The 9,422-nt window shown below is 36.4% G+C and overlaps 1 pseudogene; it reads right to left on the bottom strand.

Moving 5' to 3' along the window:
- Positions 1-249: 249 nt before the first annotated feature.
- Positions 250-348, bottom strand: LOC132287430 (small nucleolar RNA R71; annotated as a pseudogene).
- Between the last annotated feature and the right edge of the window lie 9,074 nt (positions 349-9,422).

The following is a 9,422-nucleotide window of genomic DNA, read 5'->3' as shown; positions in this document are numbered from 1 at the left end:
CATTTTCTATGGGGTAAACAATGAAGAACCATATAAACATTTGGATGAGTTTTTGGAAGTTTGTTCAACCGTGAAAATCACGGACCTTCCGGAAGAAGTCTTAAAAATGAAGCTTTTCCCTTTCACTCTTCGGGAAAAGGCTAAATATTGGTTCAATAACTTGAGGGCAAATTCAATCACATCTTGGGCTCAACTACAATATGAATTCCTAAAAAAATTTTACCCCGCAAGTAGAACCGATGCTATGAGAGCTTCTATCCGTGAATTCTCCCAAAATGAGGGAGAACCTTTACATGAAGCATGGGAGCGTTTGAACGATTTGCTACAGAAGTGTCCACATCACGACATTCCAAAGTGGCAGTTAGTTCGCTGCTTCTATGAAAGCTTATCCGATACCCAAAAAGATATGGTTGATGCTTCATGTGGAGGAGCCTATTTGGACAAAAATGAAGATGATGTGTGGCATCTTTTTGATCGCATGAGCGAAAATTCAATGCATCGTTCTTCATCGTCCCGATTGGGCCAAAACTTGAATAAAGGAGGGAAGAAAACCTCCAGTCTTTCTCAAGTGGAAAGTTCCATGGAAATTGCCGCCGAAGTCAAAAATCTTACTCAAAGGTTTGATAAATTTCTTTTGAGCCAAAACCCGGCAATTCAATCATCCAACTCTTTCCATTCTCAAAATGTGATGTGCATGACTTGCTGTAGTTATACTCACAATACTTCCAATTGTCCTCTTGGACAAGTTTTTCCGAGTGAGTATCAAGAACAAGTCAATGCTGTTTTCATTCATCCGGGAAGTAATCCAAATTCTAACTCCTACAATTCTGGATGGAGTGATCCTAACTTTTCTTGGAGAAATCAAGGAGGAGGTATCATTCCTCCTATTCATAAAAATTCCCAAGAAAAGTATGTGCCTCCCCACCTCCGAAATGCAAATTCTCAAGCATACCACTCTCCACCTTATCCTCTTCCAAATGTGAATCAATTCTCTAATTCTCATTCTTCAAATCATCAATCTTATTCTCATCCACCTCAAGAGCCTCCTAGGAATCCCACTTTTGAGGATAAGGTTTTAGAAGCTTTGGGTGATCTTCAAAAGGAAAATCAAGTGTTTCATTCACATTCTCAATCAATTGCAAAACTTGAAGCCCAAATTGGGCAAATGGCTAAATCAATAAAAGAGAAAGGGCCTATTCAACCTGAGATTAACCGAAAGGCATACTCCATTTCCACCTTGAGGAGTGGGAGAAAAATTGATAATAAAGTTGAGAGACCTAGTGAAGTTAGTGTTCCGGTGCAACCAAGTGTTAGCACATTTACCATTCCCAATTCCATTCCTACTTCACTAGGGACAAATGGTCACATTAATGAGCAAATTCCATCATCATCATCTTCCTCCCATGTAGAGAAGTCTTATGAGCCCAAAGCTCCATTTCCACAAGCTTTAAACGCTACTCCATTTTCGAGGCAAGAAGGAAAAATCCATGACATGATGGAAGTTTTTAAACAAGTTAAAATCAACCTTCCTCTTCTTAATGCTATTCAACAAATTCCACCATATGCCAAGTTCTTGAAGGACTTATGTACTCAAAAGAGGAAGAACAAGGGACCAAGCCCAAAGAAAGTACTTCTCACGGAGCAAGTAAGCTCTATCATTAAGCTTAGCACCCCACCTAAGTTCAAAGACCCTGGCGCTCCAACCATCTCTTGTACCATAGGGAACCATGAGGTAAAAAGGGCACTTCTTGACTTAGGGGCTAGTGTTAACGTTATTCCTTACTCCATGTATCTTCAATTAGGTTTGGGAAATCTTAAGCCAACTTCGGTAGTTATTCAACTCGCCGATAGGTCTACAAAACAACCAAGGGGAATTGTTGAGGACATCCTCATCAAAGTAGACAAATTCTATTTCCCGGTTGATTTTGTTGTGCTTGACACTGAGCCGATTCCCAATCCTACCACTTACATTCCCATCATTTTAGGAAGACCATTTCTTGCCACCGCTAATGCGACAATCAATTGTAGGTCCGGCATTATGGACATCTCTTTTGGCAATATGATGGTTAAGCTTAATGTGTTTAACACGAGCCAACATCCTATCAATGAAGGCGAGTGTTTCATGGTGAATATCTTGGATGAAATTGTTGAAGAAGTCATTCCTTCCATTCCTTCTGAAGATCCTCTTGAGGCATGCCTCTCTCACTTCAACATGGACGCATTTGACATTGAAAGCTCCATATATGAAGTGAATTCTCTAATGGATTCCGTAGCCATCTTAGACTTCCCGCCATGGAAAAACTCAAAAGAACCTCTCCCTTCAATCGCAAGTACTCTTTCTTATCAAGAAGAGGAAGAAGTGGTAAGTACGCCAATGGCCAATCCAATTTATGAGGACATTCCTTATAATATTGAGCATGAAGTCATTGAGGCGACCTTAGTGAAGGAGGAGAAAGTGATCAATGTGGAAGTTGACAAAAATGATGAAGAGATTGAGTTTCTTAATAATCTAACCGAGCCTTTGAAAGACATTACCTTGCCAAGTGCAAGGCCGCTCATTATGGACTTTATTTTCAAAACCGTGGATGAGAGGAAACAAATTGCATCTTTCACCATTTCTTTCCAAATCATTCTTTTGAGAGATGAATTTGTTGTTGTGAGAGCGGATCCATTGGGGAAAATAGATAAACGGATCAATAAGGATGTCTCATATCCGGTTTTTGATTCTTTCGACTAGTGAGTCACCCCAACGTCTTGCTAGAGACGTTAAACACTAGTTTTTTTGTTGATTTGAAAAAAAAAAAAAAAAAATTGCATTTTATTTTTATTTTATTTTATTTTCTGTTTGTACATTTATACATTTTTAAATTCAAAAAAATAAATAAATAAATAAATAACAAAATAAAATAAAAAATGTTGTGATGAGTAGTTTAGGTTAGTATTTGATTTTATTATAATTTTTAGTAGTATTATTTTCTTTTGATTTTATTTTTATATATATTTCATTTTAGTATATATATTTTTCTTTTTAGTTTTGCTTAAATTAAAAAAAAAAAAGTAAAAAGAATAGTACTAGTTTATATAGGTTGCTTTGTAATTTTATTTATTATTATTTATTTTATTTTATTTTATCTATATTAGTGTATATAGTATTTTTAGTTTTGCTTAAAAAAAAAAAAAAATTTTTAAAAAAAAAAAAAAAAAAGATCGATCCCCAAAATGGGTAGGAGATCGATCCCATTTTCTTGGCAGAGAACAACAAAAAAATAGGCCAAGTGGATTGATCCCCCGTCCAAAAGGATCGATCCCATTTTACTTATGTTTCTCCCTTCTTATTAAACAGTGAAGGGGACATTTTTTGCCTAAAATTGTCGATCCCCCGTCAAAGCAGATCGATCGCACCTTGGCCCTTGAAACCACGAATACATTCCTCTCTGTTGCTTGAAATTCTGCTTCTTCCCCCAAAAATCTCTAAACCCAATTTCATTGTCAACCCTCGTGATCTCTTCTCCTCTTCCACGGTGTCGCGGCTATCAAATTCTGGCGCCATGGACTGAGTTCTTCTCCGCTGACGGTTTGAGTTCGCCGTTTGCTTCGCCTTTTATTTTCCGACGCGGCTGGTACTTCCAACGGCGACTGGCTATTTTCTCCAGCGATCGCGGCTATCTTTCCGGCGATTTGGACTGGGTTCTTCTCCAGCGATCAAGGCTGGATCTTTGCGGCGTCGCGGCTTGTTCCTTCCGGCGAGTTTCTGCATCGTCGTTTTCTCCGGCGTTTTCTGGCGAGCTCGTGATTCGCCATTTATCCGGCGATCAAGGCTGGATCTTTCCAGCGCCGGCTGGGTTATTTCCCGGCGATTTCGATTTCGCCGTTTTCCAGCGCCGACTAAGTTCTCTGTCGCGCGGCTGGGGATTTCGGCGTCATTCTTCTCCGGCCAAGATTCGCCATTTCTTTCCGGCGTGTTTATGAATCCCGGCTGGTTTGGTCTCGCCGGCGATGGCGATTCTTGGCCGGTTTACCCAGCTCTGCCGGTTGTCTTCTCCGGCGAGCTTGTGATTTCTTAAAAAAAAAAAAATTAAAAAATTGAATAAATATTAAAAAAAAAAGAAAAAAGAAAAAGAAAAGAAAAAAATTAAATAACTATAAAAAAAAAAAATTAAATAACATAAAATAATAATAATATAAAATATAAATACATAAATAATACTAAAAAAATTAATTAAATAAAAAAATACATAAAAAATTTTTGAATTGATTTATTTTAGTATATATTTATTTCTTTTTAGTTTAGTATATATTTTTTCTTTTTAGTTTAGAATATTTTTCTTTGTGTTAAAAAAAAAAAAAAAAAAAAAAAAAAAAAAAAAAAAAAAAAAAAAAAAAACATATCACAAAAATTTCAGAAATATGTGTCCCCGTTATGCCCTTCTGCTTAGTTATGCATGTTTTCATCTTTTACAAAGGGTTTGATATCATATCTCTTTACATCTTGTTCTATATTGTTTTGGAATGTATGCTTTACTTATCCCATTTGATATTTGATGTGAGTTGCTAGTGTGGCTTTTCTAGTAGGTTTTTGCGTCCAAGTTTGGGGGATGTCGGACGTCCTAAACTTTTGTCATTACGGTATACTCTTTTCATTTCTTCCATTGTTCTCATTGCACATTGAGGACAATGTGCAGTTTAAGTTTGGGGGTAAGGTAACCTTATTACATTCTACTTTAAGTTGAACTTTAAATGCATGATTGAGATTTGAGATACATTTGGCAATGATTTCGAACTTTTGAAGCATAGTGCCTTTAAAAAACAAGTTGTTAGAGTCTAATACTTCTTGTATGTTCTAGGATGCCATTTAGGGGTAAATTTTAATTTTTGACATTATGTTTGCTTTTGTGGTACACATCATCTTGTTGGTTGAAAATGCTTTGAGAGTTGATTCTAGAATTCTACATTTGCACTTGCGCACACTAGCATTCAATTTGTGGGGTACATGCTTAGTTGATTATTGTCTTGATTTATCCCAATTGAGCTAGTATACTTTGAAAGCTTTCATTCTTGATAAAATGACCTTAAAAAAAAAATAAATAAAAAAAAAATAAATAAATAAAAGCACTCACCAAAAGTGAGGAATAAAAAAAAAAAAAAAACTGCATTCTTTCAACATGTCAACTGATTAAAAAGGAAGACAAGGGAAGAATGTAAGATGTATGATTAGTTTGAGTTCGTAGCCTAGCCATTCCGAGTCATTACGCCCTTAGGAGTGTCTTTACACTTAACGCCCTAAGACCATCTGGTTTGGGAGTCGTTGGCTCAACGCTTGTTACATGGGGTGATTAGAGAGCTTAAGGAACTTGGACATTGCACATGGTCATACATAAAAAAAAATAAAAATAAAAATAATAAAAATGAAATCAATAAAAAAAAAAAAAAATGTTTGATTGAATAACAAGGTTCATTCAATGTCTTGATGTCTGGTACTATATCTGTATGCTAGTTTGAGGGTAAGGCTACGCCATTACTTTGATTTGCTAGGATAGCAACACATTTTGATGCTGGTTCACTCAAAAAGAATGATAGAATTGATTTAATTTGCATGATTAATTGCTGATGTGTGGAGGACCATTTTTGCTTACATGATGTTGAAATGTTGAGAATAGCTTAGAAATGGCAGAATTTGCATACTTGAGGTAGTCTATTTTCAACACTTGTTTAGTATGTGTCGTTGCTTCTCAAGTAAGAAAGAGCTTTTGATGTTTGTGGGTACCATTTCTGGAAACCCTCACGAGACTTCACTCGTCCACTAGGGGTCACCTAGGGGTTTAAAAGGCTTGTTGCATATGCTAAATGCAACCGTGATCCCTACGAAAGTGGTGTTATCTTTATTTGTTTTATTAGTTCATAGTCGTATATATGTTTGTTTCATTTCCATGTTGTAGTTCATTGCTAGGGGCTAGCAATATCTAAGTTTGGGGGTGTGATAAGTGCTTAAATGTTGCACATTTCAGCACCTAAGCTAGGGTATTTCAGTCTTTGCATCTATCTTAAGTTTATGTTTTAGTCCTAATTTATGTTTATGTGTATTTCAGGGCAATAAAGTTAAAATGAGCTAAGAACGGTCCAATTAAGCCTTTTTGGAGTTAAGCAAATATTTTCAGAAAATGGCACAAAACGGTCAATCTCGGGCCTTTGATGATGTTCCCAAAGATGGAGAAGCAAACCAAATAGCCCGGGGCAAAAATGGAGCTGAATAAGGCTTAAAGGAATTTTCTAACTGTGGGGGATCGATCCCCCAGGGTGGGAGATCAATCCCCCAGGACTTGGCAACATTGCATATTTTTATTTTAATGTTTGGGCTTATTTTGTAACCTAGTGGGCTTTATTAGGTTTATTACTTAAGCCCAGTGAGGCCCATTGTTTTTAGGGTTAGTATTTATTAGTTTAGTGATTTATTATTTGACGAAGGAAGTTTTGATTATTTTTTAATCTGTATCGTGATATTGTTCTCTCTGGAAGAAAACGAAAGGAAGAAAAAAAGCGAGGGTTTCAAGAATATTTTTTACAGAGGCTTTGTCTACAGTGGAAGGAAGAAGAAGAAGGGCCAAAAGATGGAGATAGAACTTGTTGACACCATGATCATCTCCTCCATGAGCTAGTTCTTCACTTAGGGCTTGGATGAGCCCTAAGTTCATGTAACCCTAACCTTTGTATTTCTTTTCTTGGGGAATTATTAAGTTGTAATTAAATATTTGGCCTTGTGATTTATTTATATATACATGCTTGATTTGACAAATTAGGGCTTGTATTGATTAATTCTTCCATTGAAATCTCCAAGTTGATTGTATGTCTATATATGATTAATTAGGGATTTTATTCTTCATTAGATGTTGAAAATTAATTCTTCCATTAATTCTATATGAAAATTGCATGTCTATGTGTGATTGATTTAGAATTATACTCTACACTAGATACTTCTTTTAGTTGTGTTTAGTGATGGCCATAGCATGAGACTTAGTTGATACAATTGTAAATTAATTTGATGGATAAAGGCTTAATCTTGATGGGTTGTTCTACAAATTAGCTTATTGTCATTAGGTAATTGTAGTAAAGTAGGCAATTTGTGCTTGATTATGTTAATCCATACTTCTAATTACAATTAGTATTATCCTCTTAATTGATGTGTGCTTTTATCGAATACATTTGTGAATGTGTATGGTGGGTTATGACGTAGTCTTGAATGGGTTCTACACTTTAGTTTAATTGTCATTAGGTAAACAATTCATTCTTGATGTTGATAATCTATGCTTACAATTGTGATTTGTGATGATAATGTGACCACATCTATAATTACACTAATAAATTCCCCATTAATTGAAAGCATATGGTTAATTGCATGGGCTTAGTGGTGAATCCTAACCCTAAGACTCTCTTCCTATCTCTTTAATTCTTAGTTTAATGTCATTTCTATTTTCATGCTTTTAATTGAATTTTAGTTTAATCACTCCACCAAAATATTTTTCTCTCACACTCTTTCTCTTCTCTCTTTTACAATCTAATTAGCATTAAAATCAAGTTTAGTCCCAACACGTGTTCAATCCCTTGGGTTCGATCCCTTCTCACTTCATACTACATAGTATAAGTGTCTAGCGGTTTACAAATGTAAACTACGATGCCCGCTTGATACCATTTCCAAAACCAAAGTGTTGTGCATTATTTTGTGCACACGCTCGGGTCGCATCAATATTTTGGCGCCGTTGCCGGGGATTGACGGTTTAGTTGGAATTAAATTAGGCATTAGGGCTAATGAGGTCATTGAATGAGGTCATTGAAGTGCTCGGTCGTTTACGGATGAAGTGATTGATGGTAAGTATTATATTACCAAATGGACTATGTTTTGGAAGTTGAAAGTTATGGGATAGAGTTGTAATTCAAGTTGTGTCAGAGGTATCAGGAGATAGTGCTTGGTGTTGAGGATCAGAAAAAGTAGACTGACGATTGGAATGATTGGGACGGGGGTGATTTCATAAGTTTAGTTAGTAGCCCATTTGACTTTTGTCGGGGCCAAGGGTGTTATGAGGAATAGTGTGGAGTAGAGATAATGATGTTGAACCTAGGGCTTGAAGTTTTATTGTTTAGGCATGTAGATTACCTTTGAAAGAATTGTTTGAGTAACTGGTTAAGCGTTAGTGATTGATTGTATCGTTGATAGTTTTAAGGAGACAGTTGGGTGTTGATCATTCTGGATTTTTGTGCTCATTTTTGTTCTGAGGATTTCTCGGCATGGCATTGTTGCATGGATGTCCTTTTTTAGTAGTAATTAGTCGTCGTTGTGGGGAGTGTCGAGAGTAATACTTATTTTCTTGTTATGATGGTGTTGTCTTCAGGATGTTGGAAGAAAATTGCTTGGTAGTGGCTTGATGGTCTGATGAGATGATAGGTTTGAACTGTTGTTTAGAATGAGTGACAGTGAAGGTGTAATGGCGTGATGTTTCGTACTTATGACCATAATGGTTTAGGGTATGATATGAGGGTGGATTAGAGATTGTGAATTATTTGTTGTGTGTTGTGTGTTGTTAAGTAGGTGATAAAGGATTGTACATCAGTCGAGGTGATGGTGGACAATTTAGTCTTTAGAGCCAGTGGGAGTGGTGTTGTCATATAGGCACCTTTCTCTTTTGATGAGCAAGTGGATTGTTGTGACTGAGGTCATGGGTCTACAGTGCACGGTGATCGAGACAGTATCGTTTGGGAAGGTAAAGATGGTATAGATGGTGAAGTGTCATTTTATGGCATAGGGGTTATCATTTGGGAGTGACGGATTCCAGGTAGAATAGGACACGGTGTCCGAAGGGCTGTGATTGTTTCTAGTGTTAGTATATCGTGAACGTGGGTGCTCTTATCTGATTGGTTTTGGTTAGCATGGGTATCGCAGTGTATCGTATGCGAGGTGATGAGTGCTGAAAAGTGCGTATTTAAACCCCTTAAGCTTAGGTATTCTAGAACTTTTATCTTTCTTATTTTACCGTTTTGTATTGATTTCGTGTTATATCCATTTTTAGGTACTTATCCCCAAAACAAGCTAACTCAGCCAAATAAGAGCGTAATTGAAGCAATTCTGGGATGAATCAAAGAAAGGAGCAAAGTAGAGCAAAAAGGAAACAAATGGTGGAATTTCAGCAACTTCGATCGATCTCAAGAAAAGTTCGATCGATCCAACTTTCATCAACCTCGGCACTTCAAGATCGATTTGAGCCATGATTTTTCCTATTAAAAAATCTCAAAGTTCGATCGATCCAACCTTATTCTCTGATCGATCGAACCATCTTGTCCTTAACCAAATGATTGATCTTATGCAGTTATACCACCATATCAACCACTTTTGTCCTTTTCCCAAAAATATCTTCAAAATATCTCAGATTTGTTTT

Source organism: Cornus florida, unplaced genomic scaffold (genome assembly GCF_030987335.1).
Source record: "Cornus florida cultivar Cherokee Brave unplaced genomic scaffold, ASM3098733v1 CherokeeBrave_3.0.0_Hap2_Chr11, whole genome shotgun sequence".
Classification (NCBI taxonomy): domain Eukaryota; kingdom Viridiplantae; phylum Streptophyta; class Magnoliopsida; order Cornales; family Cornaceae; genus Cornus; species Cornus florida.
This window is presented reverse-complemented; position numbering and strand designations above follow the sequence as displayed.